Below are 15512 nucleotides of genomic sequence, written 5' to 3' on the forward strand. Positions count from 1 at the left end.
GGTGACCTGTTGTTCGAATTCCTGCGACGTGTAAAGTTAGTGCTCAAATCGCATCTCTCGGGGAAGAATAAAATAAGCGCGGAATGTATTCGCTATCCTTTCACTGGCTTATGCATTCGGAATGTTGCCGTGGACGAAAACCGATCTGGAAAACGTCCAGTAGCGGATACGGACTAATATGTCCAGATTTGGAATGCATCATCTAAAGTCTGCGGTGTAGCGGATGAACGCCTCTTGACATCGGAAGTAGGGGCGTGGTTGACGTGGCGTCACAACATCATCACCAAGTCCCCTCGCTATTTGCTTATTTTTACAGCAAAGAGCAGGTGAATCCCTTGCATGCGGCTGTCTGAAAGGTAGACTGTGGCCTGGCTCCACTTAACTTGAAGGATCGATCTTTTAATCCTCTGAGTGGAGTGAAGTGGGACCAAGAGCGAATCGATGAATAGAGGTCGAAGGCAATGCTCGGTAAATACGTGAATTGTCTTTGACAGCCATTTGTCGGTTTTCACTTGTCGAGCAGATGGCTGTGTCCTGGGGAGCCCTTTGCTGAGGCGGAGGGATTCATGTGTGCCATTCATATTGAAATGGTGCAAAATGTCAGTTGCTGCATCGAAGTAACAGCTCAAAGGAATTCGAAGTGCATTTTGCCACCGATATTATTTCTTTTTGTTAGCTGTAACGTTTATCATGGTGCTTTGTTCGGAGAACGTGGAGGGGTTGAACAGATCATCTTTCCTCAAACACTGCGCTGACTGCGCTGATGAAATCTGTTTACTTTCTGGTTTCAGCTGATCGGTGTACCGAACCCAACATCATGCTAAGGTTTTTTCTGTGTTACTGTATAGAAGTAGCATATGGAAAGTGGCCACCATTATTAATCCAAACTTCAATCCTTCGTGTACACTTGTCTGAGATGTATCACTGGAGTGCACTGGCCTGATACGGGTCAGTTACCCCTGAAGGTTATAATTGGAAGGTAATGGGTAGGTTACACATTAAGCGGGGGCGACCCCCACGCCTCGCCCCCATTTGGCGTAGAACAGAAGAGCCCGTATTCCTTCTTACGGGCGTCTTGACAAATCCTGGGAGAAGTTGAAGTGCCATGACTCGTTTGATGAATATTGCGTCAAATTCAGTCATAAACAAGCGTAGTACGAACGTATTTCAATTGAGCGAGGTAAATAGCTTAATTGAGCGGTTTAATACGTTAAACCTAATAATCACTACCTACTTAAAAGCTTCAGCTGTTTTCTGCGTAACTCTTTATAATTTCAGACAGAACATCTTGAAGTACCTTTTTCTTCCACTGGTGGCCACCTGCTTATTTAATGTAAAATCAGTTTTTTTTTCAGTAATAAATCTTGCCTAGTTCCATGTAGTTCTTCTTATCCTAATATGTCAGAACCAGAAAAAGAACTCCATCGGCTTTGTTCTTACCCTAAATTAAACTTTATTGCTGTCCACAAGCTGCATTTTAAAGTTAACAGTATTCTCTCTAAACCCTTTCAACATTTTGCCATCATTATAAAAATAAGAATTTTCTGCTTTTTCCCCAACAGACGACTAAAACCATTTTCAATTTCCTAAACGATGTCTCCTAATTACTTTAAATGTATCTACATGGGAGTATCCTGTTTTTGTACTTCTTTGTTGCTTGTTTTTTTCGACTAATTATTGACGACAATTGTACAACACTGAAAAACGGTTGAGGTGTGAGGGAAGTCTAGGGTGAACATTTTCCTTCCGTGGAGTAAACAAGGAATATTATAATGAATTGGCAGAGAGAGAGGGTTATGGGAGGCGAGATTGGGGATCTGGAGTACTTCGCTCCAAGTAAATAACGAGTATTCCCCCGACATGTTTCGAGTTACTATAGGTGTATGTAGTTTGGCTTCTCTTATATTTCTGGCTCGGGATTATCTATACCGTACGCGTTCCTGTTTTCCATGGATGCTAATAATAAATTCCAATATTTTAATGAATTATATTTTTGTTTGCTGGATGCGTTGAGAAGTTTAGCGAAAACAACCAGAGAGTATTTATTATAAAAAGCGTGGAACATTTTCTGTCATAGAATACGATCGTGCGGACTACCAAATAAAGTTGCCTAATTAGCACTATTAAATAGTGAAGTCCCGGTATCGGCTTAAAGTCAATAATATAGTGTGTTTTATTATTATAAAACCTCCAGGAGAGAGGCCTTAGGCTCGCATCACACGTATATGGTCTTATTCGGTTCTGTTTCTGTCGCTACTGGAAAATATGAAACAGTATTCCGGTTTCGGTGTCTATTCGATACATAATTGGAACTGTATAGCAGGTTCCAATACGGTTGAAATTCATGTGCAACTGAGGGGCACTTTGAGTGCTGCAAATTTATCTGCGCTACTCTCAGCGTGATGCGCTGCGTAGGGAGTTCGACAGTCCTCGTCGGATCGCCAATCTTCATCTCTTCCAACAGTTCGTTGGCAGCGTCGCCTGTATCCAGGTAGTTATCCGGTTTCGTGGAACGGAACACTTTTGCCTTTGCGTTTTTGACTTCGAACTCTTTATAGGCAGCAGGAAAGGCTGGTTGTTTACCTGGGGTTCGTCCTCCTTGATAACTACCCAGTCATCCACGGGAATTCTGACGTTTTGAAGATGTAGGGATTAAACGAGTTTGCCCTGTTCCATGGGGATCAAACAGTTGCGAGCGACCGGTCTCCTGGGGATTTCGCTGTAGGGAATGACTTCGATTCTTATGCCCTCTCCGGCGGTGGTTTGCGCTAGTGGAATTATTGACCACGTCACTGAAGGGTTTTGCAGTTCGTGGCTCGTTGGGTGGGGGTTACTGCTTACCTGTTTGAAGACCTTGCTTCGCGTTCGAGCCTTGCGTTTTTGTTCAATTTCATCTTGAGATCATCGAGCTCATCCTTCGATATGCGCCTGATACCACCACCTATTCTTTCATCGCAGCTTTTTTTGGGCTTTTTATTTGAGTCCATGTCTTGGTGCCACAAGTAGTGACCCCGGTCCACCCTGACTAACTCGTCATCAGGGTAACGGTCTTAGTTGAAACTAAAGTTACCCAAGGTATTCGTTCGCATACTAAAGAGCAAGCTCCCCATTGGCCGACCAACCCTCGGATTGGGGTTTTGTTAAAACTTTTTCCAGTGCAGGAAAAACGATTCCTGGACTGTTGCTCCGGCTCATCCCCCGCTAGATCCACTTGTCCCAAACACATGACCAGCAGGCAAAGCAATCCTAGTCAGTTGGATGAACTTATTCTTAATCTAGTTTTATACACTCTCGACCCATCCGAAGACGACTTCCAGTGGCCAGAGGTCGTGTGAGGACATGCCGAACGAGACTTCAAAGTGATTGTCTAGTAATTTATAGCATGCACGAATGTCCTCACCATATCTATCAGTTTTTTTTCAAATTATTCATTATAACCTTCCCTCAAACATCACCATGTCGTGGTGGCTTAGCATGTAGCAGTTTGTTACAATACTACGCAATACTATGCTCTTCCTTTCAGTGAAAAGCTTAAAGTAAACTTAGCATCTATCAACCAGAAAAAGGAGTATGCAATGAGAGAAACTGGGGAAAGCTGACTTACTTAAGTGTTGTACAAAACGGAAGGGGAAGCTTGACAAAACGTAACTTCAGCTCTGTTAGATAGATGTTAGATATTGCCTTCTGTTTGTAGTTAAGTCTAAAATTGATAGACCAGTAGCTAGATTTGTACTGATGAAGGGAGTAAGTTACTCCCGAAATATATATATACATAATAAAATAAAATTGTAGTTTGGAGTAAGCTACTAGTCTATCAATTTTGTAATTTCAGCTGCAAGGTTGGGGACTTAATATCACCTGTCGAAACCTGACAAATTTGATGCAAAGGGTTCCGCTTCATTGCACTTTCATTCCTTGGCGGAGGGTGGGATCAAGCTGGTAATCCTGATAAGACCCAGTCTGGATGTGGTAGACTCATACATTTCAACAAATATAAATTGGCTTGATTTTTTATTAACTGTTGCAGCTCTGTTATGGACTCAAAAAACCTGTAGTACTAGATCAGGAAAGGGCGCTAGCATCTTCTACGATGAAGACCTGTGTGCTTATATAAGATTTGTTAGAAGCAGCCTTGGTAAGATAATTACATTTGTAGGACATGTGCGAGATAAGTTGTCTTGGATTTTTAATAGGTTGTAATGCGAATGTTGAACATATTTGCTGGGGAAGTAGTAAATGTAATCCGCGAGGATTTGAAAAATGATTTAAAAACTCATTTAGAAACTTTGAATATCATATTTGTATAGCACTTTGAAGGGATTTATTCTACTGTCCGGGGCAAATGAATTCAAGAAATCAATTAGACGATTTCTGATTAAACTTAAGGAGTTCAAAGTGCAAACATCAGAAACCCATAAGAAGTTGTAAATGAGACTCTTTAGAATATACTCTGATGAACTGGAAGGCGAAAGAGTGACTGCAAGACTGCAAAGAGTCCTTAAAAGGGATGAATGGGACAAGTTGGACTCTCTTAGAAAACGATATGGAACTTTCATAAACTTTACCGTCAAATCAGTGTAGGCTCTTTTGGAAGTATACCATCCGGCCGATCAGGCGGCAGAAAGGGGAGGGAAAGTGTTTAAGAAACTGCCGCACTGCAGGAGCGGTTCACTTGACTGAAAAAGCAAAACATCTATTCAGTTATGCCTGAGGAGGTAAAGAGCACCAAATGGCAAAAGGTTAAGGTAGTCTTCAAAATGCCTCGCCAAGACAAATATTCTAACTATTCTAAGATCATGCTTCTAATTGAAAACCAATGTGCTTTCCTCCTTGAGAAGTCCTCATTCCTTATTTTTCAGAATAAAGAACGAAAGAGATATTGGGTGAAATGAATCTAGTTCTTGTAATGTTTTCTTATTCTCAGATCATGCATCTGTTTGGTAGAAGAAATAAAGTTATTTCTGGTGAAATATACAGAGGTCTTTCACACCGATGACTCAAAAATAGAACAGAGTTCTGGAGCAAAGGTCGGCTTTTTGAAAAAAAATAGAGTTCGGTTTTTATCTTTGGCCAATATGCAACGGTTTTCCAGTGTAAAATGTGTGCGGACCGAAATTAGCAGTTGGAGTGTCAGTACCATTGACTAATGCCGCTACCAACAACTGGGAAGCAGCTTCTCATTAGGACAAGAGGTACGGCATTAAATGCAACTAGACAAAAATTACTTTTTCTGTCAGAACTAACCAAACATATCAAAAAGTCTACCTGTCAGAAATTAGGAAGACTTGCGGAAGTATTGTGGTCATTCTGGCCTGAGCTGTGACTGCAAGAAATCCTTTCACGTTGCATCTATCCGCTTAATCAGATCTAGTGACGAAATCACTTTTTCAGCCATATTGCCATCTAAGGTTTACAATTACGGCACAACAGTTTACTGATTTCTTCACTCTTGGAAAGAAATTTTTGGCAGGCGAGAACTATAATGCCAAGCACACCCACTGGGAATCAATAATAATCTCTTCAAAAGGTAGATAACTGTTCGACACCATAGCAGGGCCAAAAAGCTCTATGTTATCTGTTCAGTACAACCTACGTATTGGCCCTTGACTTGCCAAAAAATTCCTTATCTTATCGATTTTGGAGTTACAAAAACATCGTCGAGACCAGATTTGCGCTACAGCTAGCTTTGGTTTATCTTCGGAACACGTTCCTGTTATAATCACTATCACCAGCCAAGCAATAAATTTAAGCACAACCGATAAATTAGCAAATAAAAGTAAAAACTGGTTAAAGTGCAAGAAATACATGAACGCTCATCTTTACGTTATATTTCCATTGACTTGTGCGGCATCGATAATGCTGTCGAGGAATTCAATCTATGCATCCGGTACTTCATGAGCAAGTATCTCAGCCAGTTATTCAGTAGGATTATTCAACTCGGTTACTTCTCACGGAGCTGCAAAATATCGCTGATTACAATGATCCCCAAGGCTGGCAAGGACTTAATGTTATCAAGCTCATATCGGTCAATCAGTGTGATCCGCTCCTGTTAGTAAGACTCTCACCTTTCTTTGTTGACGAAAAAGTAATTCTCCAATATCAATCAATATCAATTTGGCTTGCGCAATAAAATTGTGGTAGAAATTAGCCAAATATTAGAGGAGAGGAAGTACTGTTCTGCGGTGTCCTTGGACTTAGCATAGGTATTTGAAAGAGTATGGCGCGAAGGTCTGTTGTACAAAATTAAGAATATTATTGGCAATTCACAATATTCTTGAATCCTATCTAATTCGGCGAGAGTTTAGAATTCGGTACAAGAGTTTTACCGCGCGTGACCACAACGTCAATGCCGGCGTATCGCAAGGAACCGTACTAGGACCGATGCTGTACCTTATCTGTACATCAGACATGCCAACTAGCAGTAATATCACATCTGCATTTGCGGGTGATATTTAGTTTCTGGCCACCCATATCAAATCTCGATTACCATCGTGCGTCCTGTAAGGGCATTATATCAGATCGAGGAATAGCCGACAAACTGGAAGATCAAATTCAATGAGTCGAAATGTACTCATATAACCTTGTGTCTGTCGGGAAACCTCTCCTCAAATTAAATTCAATGGAACTTAACTTCCACAATCTAGCGGTGCTAAATACCTGCGACTGCACTTGGAAAGACGGCTTCCGTGGAAAAGGTACATTGAAGTCAAGAAGCAACAGATGACCATTAAAGCAAGCAGTCTACACTGGTTTTTAAACAAGCGCTCTATTATTAAATTGGAGTACAATTAGAATCATAAAGCCTATATGGACATGTGGGATCCAGTTATGGGGTTCTGCGAAAATATCCAATATAGTGCTATTGCAACGCATGAAATCCAGAACTCCTTGTAAAATTACAGGGGCGCCTAGGTTTGTGAAAAATAACCAGCTTCACAGCGATCTTCAGATACCCACAGTCTTGCGCGAGATTTCAGCCTATACCAGCAAATACATGTACAAATGATTGGCAGATGATCTGTTGCAAAAAGCCAGAACTCAAAAGGCTTGAAATATTTGAATGAAGAATTCGAAAATATTAATATTTGATGAAAACACGACGTTCTACTAGCTTCTAACAATCATATATACCTCGACCTTTAGAAAGAGTCCTGTTATGTACCCTAGTTTTGAGGTTTGATTGCTTAATATGAGTTTCATTTTCTGGAAATGAAAGATTCATTAATAGAAGAAAATAGTTTAAAAAAATGTCATAGCTCACTAGGAGTAGGATGTAATTTCGGAAGAAGAATACTACAAGATGATATGTGTCCATCCTCCTATGAAGAAGCGGAATCCATGAAAAAAATTCCTATGTGAGTTCCCCGCCTACAGTATCAGATAGTAGATTTAAGGTTCTGCCGGATTGGAGTTGCAGCGGTTAGTATCACATCCACTAATTGACACTCTCGGATACATCAATGAATCCGGAAAAATCCGTTAAACAGGGTCGTCGATTATAGTGGAATCTGAATGCTCAGAAGCTATGTCCCCCTTCGACCGAACGCGCGCTCGTCGCCCACGATGCATGTGGTGTCTTTCGCGTTCCCCCGAAATTTGGTGACAGTGGGTTTAGACCTTTTCATGTTAAATGGGCATGACAGATAGATAAATAGCAGACTTTATCTATTACAGTAGATATTTCGTCTATTTGACGGAAAGCCATAAAACCAATATTTCCGGGGGAAAATTCCAATATCTGAATATTTGATCAAACAATGCTTACAAAATAATCGAATTTTTTGATACTTGGAAAATGATCGAACAAAATCAAGGGAGGAGTTGCAAAATGAAAAAGCGTCGGCAAAGTAAAGGATGTTTGGAGTTTGTATAATCACATTAAATTGACTTTGGAAATTGAGGCAGCAAGCAATTATTCTCTTTTTAAAAAAAGACATCCTGCCAATGTGGGAGGTCGATGCAAATAAGAAAGGAGGACATTGGGTAATTATTTTGACAAAGAATGAACGAAGGACTGATTCAGATAATATCGATGTGCTCCTTTGTCTTATTGGAGAAGCATTTGTACCACGACAGCAATTGTAATCATCAAATCAGCCAACCAACCAATCCCCAGATTGTAATAGAATGTGAAATCTGCATTGAAAAATTCAAACCCGAGAAGCAGAACTGTTCAAAGGATTTTGTTGACTAGATTGCACCGACATCAGAAAAGAAGCAAGTCTGCCAGGCATCCAATTATAATGAATTTCGTTGAAACTGGGGGTGTTGTATTAGGAACTTTTTAAACTATGTAAGTATAGTTTGAATATTCATACTCTTAACTGGACAAAGGATGCGAACTTAAATCTGATCTTTCTAAAAGAATGCTTAAATTCCCTTTTCAGAATAACATTGAAAGATTGAGAACAACACGATTTGAGGAAATCGGATATGGTGCTCACATAATAAAATTATAGTGTCGTAAAATTTTCTAATTAAAATCAGAGAATTTTCAAAAAAAATATTTGGTGCAGTACCTGTGTGTTCACATGTAAGGTGAGCTATTTGCTTGGTATTCGTCTGTCGAATTTGCCGGTAGTTCTAATAGCTCACTAGGCACGATTGAGAAACCCCCCTGGAACAAAAAAATATTAAAAAAATACTAAGAGAATAATAATATGTATCAAATTGAAATTTCGAGCAGAGGAAGAGTTTGAAAATTAGATATGAAAGGTTTTTCCGGCTTTCATTTGATTTCTGGAGTGTTACGTTCTGGAGTTACTACGAAATTTTTTCTAACAAGAATACTTTTGTAGATGATATAGATTTCTAGCTTGTTAATTATTGTTGCCTGATATACTACGTTTTAAAATTTAGACATTTGCATAAAGTGCAAATTTGGTCCACTGTTAACAATAGTGAGATTTGCATGAAATGTTCTAGAGTGATTCTCCATGCCCCAATACAAATTATAGTCAACTTTGTATTTTCGGAATAATTAATTTTAAAAATGCAATAAAAACTTTTATTAAACTTGTTGCCTCAAATCTATTCCATCCAAAAACCTACTTATTTTTGGATGGAATAGATTTGAGGCTTCGTTTTTATGCAAGAAGGATCATTATGATTTGTCGAATTGTTTAATTGAGTGGTTTCTGAGAATGAGTGTGGTCTCTTTTTAATGGGTACCCTTTTTGATTGGAACTGCTGTCAAAGCAGGACCTGTTCCGAAGAGCGTTTCATTAAAAACACGACTACATTTGAATAAAACAATCTTTATCTTTTTGTATATATGGGGGTCATCTTTGAGCTTAATATAAATCTCGGCGCTTCAAGCTGCATTTAGTATTCCAGACTATTTACTTTAGTATCCCAGTACACTCAGATATTGCGATAAATTTGCATAAAAAGACAATTTTGACCTATTATAAATTTACCAATTTTACCGTCTGTGGTAGCTTCATTTAATATAATAAATCTCGGTATGGATGGTATTTTAAGGCTTAGGCATCATATAACCCCCACTCCCCCTTCTTGCATCAAATGTCAAAAATGAGGTTGAGCTTTTTCAAAAGACTAATACTAATTATTTGATACCCCCTTTTGCATGTATGGGGACCCCTTTGAGCTTACTGAAAACGAGGGGATACCCACCTTTCAGTCGAATTTCATATCAATAACAGTAACCATTTCTGGGAAAACAGACAGACAGGCGGACAGGTAGGTTAGATAGTAAACCGATTTTAATACGGTTTTGTTTCACAAAGTACCTTAAGGAGTTCAACAAAATTGCATTCTGTTGTCCATACTATCAATTTTTGTTATGGGTGACGTTCTCGATGCCTTGTTGCTTGGAGGACGTGTAGGGCTTCAATTTAACTATGATATATTTCCTGTAATACCTCGACTACACTGATGACATCTGCATCCTCTCCGACCGTGTCATGAACCTTGAACAGGTCGTCGCACTCTTTATATCTGCAATAACGGACAGAACATTGAGGACGTTGATCAATTTGTTTACCTAGGAAGCATTCTTTTCCCCAACGGTGGCACCGAGTTGGATGTTACCCGACGTATTAATACCACTAGATGTCTAAAATCCTGAAATATAGATACCTCAATAACAATATTAAGTAGAATGTTCTCTCTGTCCTGTTATATGCAAGCAGCATATTACAAGTGCCCGCGACTGTTAGCCGAATGCACCTATCTCTGCCGTGTCATCCATGTGCTCTAAGCCGACACGAATTCGAATGCAGAACTCGGTCGGTATTTGAACCAGGTATAGAAAGACATATTGATTAGAGGGCACAAGTTGCAGTGCATAGGATTAAGACAACCCTATTGCTGACTATACCGCTGTTCGCTGATACGTCGATCAAAAATAACACTAGTTGTGGAACGCCACTTCATCCAGGCTGCGTTAATGCGTGAAGCAATTTGATTACGCAGTTCTGCATTGGCTGACAGCATCTTCTCGAGATATTTAAATTGCTCAGTTCTGGGCAGGTCATTGCCGCGTCACAAAACTGAGCGATTCAAATGTATCAAGTCAATGCTATCAGCCAATGGAGAACTGCCTTATGTTCCTCACATAGGGAAACACAAAATCTTTTATATCTGATGCGTAAAGTTTCGTGTTTCCCGATTTGCTTTAAAATTCTTTCCTCTTGTTTATATCATATAATGCAATTGCGGTTTGGATTTTTTTGTTTTAACCAATCAGAAAACAAGACGCAGGATCGATTGATCCGAAATATATTTTTGTGGGAGTCAACTTATTTCTCTCAAGGAACCAAGCTTTGTTTGTTTACCAAGACCGGTAGTGGGTGGTGACAGCTTCACTCTGTACGAAGTAGGGTCTACTATTAACAAAACGCTACCGATCCAGATTCAGGAGCCAGAAAATACCGGCCCTAATTCAGAGTGTCCATTAGATAGTTTGCAGTCGGGAGTAATCGATTGTATTAGAACGGAGTCTCAGTGATACTGGTTGCCTCTATGAGTAACCTTGACCTTACCGTGTTACGGGGGAGTATGGCACAGCGGACGTCCTAATCTCCATACTCATGGGATGCGAATGAGCACATCTATTCAAAAAATAAGAAAAACTAACAACAGGCAAGTGGGCCCCATACACCACAAAAACTGGTCCATCAGGTTGAATCACATCTCCGCAAGACTGAGAACCAGGTGACAACACCTTTGCCCAAAAACTAGAGATCAGCAAAAGTACGTCTGAATTCAGTATATAAGACATTAGGAAGGAGATAGGTCTCATTGCTGGAGCTGCTAAATGGTATCTCCGCTATCTGAAGAAAGTCTGCAGGAGGCCCTTAGGAGGATAGACCTAAATCCTTAACAACGGAGCTACGGAAGCGGAGTGATGCAGACCTCAGCCCACAAGAGAGAAATTCTTCCAAGAAACCCTCCCTAAGAGTCGGCAACCACTTTCTCTTATGTTGGTAGGCTGCGCGACGAAGGACATGACGAACTTGCTTAGAACTGTAGTCCCCAAAATTGCCATGGAGGGGAATGGAGTTATCGGCATGTGCTGGGGGTGATATACGAGGGACACATATGGTGACAGTCTACCTTCCCAAAGCCAAAGCGATTGAGGCAGGGAAGTTTACGATTCTCCTAGTCATTCAAGACATTCATCTCCACACATTCAGAAAAAAAATTATTTTTTATCATTTATTCTAGAAACATATAAAAAATACGTACTTAAATATCAAATTGTGTTTTTGTATTAAAATTAGGCGTTCGTTGGCATGATAGTAGTCTTGCCCTAATGAAACCGTCTCGTTTATTTTCTCCGCAAACTGCACTTGAAACTTTGGTCACCAACTTGATGCATCGCTCTAAGGCTTGTGTGTGGCATGGAAAATCTTTAATATTTTGACAAGTGCCGAGACCGTTCTTGACAATGAATTTGGAGGCTTCATCAGACACAGTCAAAGTAAGAGGTGGCTCCGTTATCTCACAGTCTCCCCACGTAATAATTTCGGTATAATCTTTAGCATCGAAGATGAATGCCATTAAGGTGCCGGCGTTCAAAGCTCTCGAGTATTTTCTAATCTTGCTTTTTTAATACTTCGATATGCCAGATCACGGATAATTTCTCCGTTGTCTCCAAGCGTAGCAATGAGAAGATTTTTTGGATGGCCAAAATATCCATTTCTTTGCATTACCTTGTCAATTATTATCTTCACATCGGAGTTCAAATAGTGATTCCGACGAATTGTTAGCCGCAGATGCTTTGCTCTGTTTATGCATGAGAGATTACATTTTATTGTAAACCACATCGGACCACAAACTCTCCTCACGTAGGTGGCTAATACAATTAACTTTTCTTCTCGGTTTGCTTTAATAGCATACAACCTTAAATATCGTAAAAATATTTTTGGTTGGTACTCAACTCATTCCTAATAATATTGTTGGTGTAACAGTGTTGACATTTTTGTAATTTACATTCGATGGGACCTGAAAAGCATTCAGGCTCTGTAGCTATTCCATCTAAATGTAACAATAAATGTGGCAGTAGTAATTTATTAAAATGCAACTGGCGGGTAAACCGCTGTAATGCTCTGGTTAGTTCTTCTTCCATCAGATGAATAACACCACCCTTTGGAAACTGTGTTCACTACTGTTCCATCGCAGCCAACAACAGCTATTTCACTTAGTTTCACCGACTTATATTTCAAGTAAGATAATATAGTATCTTTAATGCCTTTAGAGGAACCCGACTACATGTAACATGCCCGAAATAGAAATGTAATATACCCGAAAATCACATAATGCTCTTCCATCAGCCGTTTTCTATAAAATTTACCTTCTTTCTGAGTACAAACCCAAAGTATTGTTCTTTCTCCCATTAAAATAAATACTGCGAATGATTTTATTCTGTGCCGCTTCCTTGTAAAGTTGATCTCATTTTAGTTCTCTCTGGGCGTAACTTAAAACTTCTTTTAGAACAAAAGTGTCCGGATAGCTGAGTGGTTAGAGCACAAGGCTGTCGTACGGAAGGTCGCGGTTCAAATCTCGCTGGTGGCAGAGGGATTTGTATCGTGATTTGACGTCGGATACCAGTCGACTCAGCTGTGAATGAGTGCCTGAGTCAAATCAGGGTAATAATCTCGGGCGAGCGCAATGCTGACCACATTGTCTCCTACAGTCTACTGTAGTGTACCGTTACGGTCTTGAATGAAGTGCTCTAACACACTTCATGGCCCTGATCCAATATGGATTGTTGTGCCAACGATTATTATTATTATTATTTAGAACAAAAGAAGCTATAATGACAACGGCTCTGTCCGAGACTCCAGTACGATCGCAGGCAAGGGCTAATGATGGTAAATTTAATCAATTTGTTTCGACTCTTCTGGCTTTTCATGGTCAGAATTAGAAGTAGGCTCAATTAAGCTATCGAGAACGAGAACAACAAGGTTCGTCAAAATAATTCATGTCTCTGTTGCGCGAAAAACTTTTTTCTTTTCTTTCTTGTTTTTAAGGTTTTGTGTAAACACAAAACCTTATTAAAATCGGTTTACTGTCTGTCTGTCTGTCTGTCTGTCTGTCTGTTCGTCACACACATTTTTCTCGGAGACGGTTGCAGCGATTGACACCAAATTTGGTGGAAAGCTGGGAACTGTGAACGCTCACGTATACAGTGAATTACATCCTTTAATGACGAATTTAAGGGGGGCTCCCCATACATGCAAAAGGGGGGTGTAAATTTTTTTTTCATCAAATAAAGTCATGTGGGGTATCAAATTAAAGGTCTCGGTTAGTACTTTTCGAATACGGTCTTAGTTTTGACATTTGTTGAAAAGGTAGGGAGGGCGGGGGGTTGAAAGTGACCATTCCTTTACGGGGGCCATTCTCAGAAACTACCCAACTGAAAAATCTGAAAAAAATCAAGAGGTTGCCACTATATGGTGCCTGGGCTCCGAAATACCTTCCACACTGATATCTGCACAAATAAAGTTAATAATAGTATATTACTATAATTTTTAGTAATTCGCTGCAAGACCCCCCTTAAGTTCATGCTAGGACCACAAAATTTCGCAGCAATATAGGATATAACATAGAGCATGATCTCACCAAGTTTGGTGGAAATCGCACTATTACTAACAAAATTATAATACGTCAAAGTTGTCGCTTCTTTGCAAATTCAAGACTATGCATGTCAATATCATCCGAAAGTAAATATTCTCACATAATATATGCATATATTACGTGCTACGTACTAAGAAATACACAAAACCTTTCGTACCTGAAGCGTCCAGCTTCCGGTTTCCCGACTTATTTCTTATGCTTTACGGTTGCAACCACATCCAAACCACCTATCAACATTTTTCTGTTGTTTTTGATCGATCAACTTTCTGCTAGTTTGACAGCCTTGATATTTGTCGTGGTAGGAGCGAATAAGTTGTAGAATTCTTTTTATACTCACAGTTGGCAGCGACGCTTTTTGGAATATTTCTAAAACTTTGTGGGCCAGCCTTTTAGATATGTCATGAACTGTCGGCTCTTTTGTTATTTTGTCAGGCTTTAATTCATGTTTGATGAATAGATAATTTCGCATAACGCCATTATAAGCTGCTAACTAAGTTTCTTTTAACTTCTCCGGCAAACCAACCATAGGACACCTCGTTATTTGTCGTGTTTTGACCGGAGACATTTTATTGTAACCAAGACAAATAATATATACTAAAGTATGACAATAATTATTCAATTAAGAATTCAGAAAATAGAAAATAAGACTTACATCATATGGTATATCTCGATCTCAGCCGTAAAATTCAAACCATCAAACAAGTGAATTGCGAGTTGACTAAATAGCATTTGATCAGTGTTAGAGGGTGAAGAGCGAAATGTGAAATCACCTCCTCCCCCACCTTGCCACACGTGGGCCTCAACAAGCACGTTTCAAGGTTATTCTTACCTATCTTACACTAACACGACATCGCTCAGGATGTTTGTAATTCAGCGTTCATAAAATATTTTTGGTTCTAAGAGAATATTCGTGATTTTTTCGGATTTTTATGATGTTGGGGTACCTCTAAACTTGTGCTACCAACTGATTTTTAGAATTTTGTGTGAAACAAAGCCTTATTAGAATCGAGTCGATGTCTGTCTGTCTGTCACACCAGATTTATTCGGAAACGGCTGGACTGATTGTCACGGAAGTTAGTGAGAATATGTGGTCTGTTGATCCCTTTACACCCTAAGAGGGGTGCAATTTTTTTTTTCACAGAATTTAGTCATGTGGAATACCAAATGAAAAGGCTTAATTAAGTTAGTACTTTTCGAAAATGGTCCCATATTTGATATCGAGTGAAAAGTAGAGGAGTGAGGGCTCAAAATATGATCACTAAAAAGTGTAACAGGTCTCGTTCTCAGAACTTATCCTACCGAAAAATCTGAAAAAAATGACAGTGGTGTATCTAAACATAATCTTGGCTTCAAAATACATCCCGTTCCGATATCTCCAAAAATAAAATTATAATAGTAAATTAACA

General features: G+C 39.5%; 1 protein-coding gene across 2 annotated transcripts in view; it reads right to left on the bottom strand.

The window, feature by feature from the left end:
* LOC119654880 (calcitonin gene-related peptide type 1 receptor) overlaps positions 1-15512 on the bottom strand; it is a 286412-nt gene that overhangs the window by 148955 nt on the left and 121945 nt on the right. Inside the window, exon 3 of one of the 2 annotated variants that reach the window (XM_038060487.1) lies at positions 8520-8617. The exons of the other annotated variant lie outside the window; for it this stretch is intronic. The gene's annotated coding sequence lies outside the window, so the exon portion shown is untranslated. The remainder of the gene's footprint in view (positions 1-8519; positions 8618-15512) is intronic. 2 annotated transcript variants of the gene reach the window in all.

Source organism: Hermetia illucens, chromosome 4 (assembly GCF_905115235.1).
Source record: "Hermetia illucens chromosome 4, iHerIll2.2.curated.20191125, whole genome shotgun sequence".
Lineage (NCBI taxonomy): Eukaryota > Metazoa > Arthropoda > Insecta > Diptera > Stratiomyidae > Hermetia > Hermetia illucens.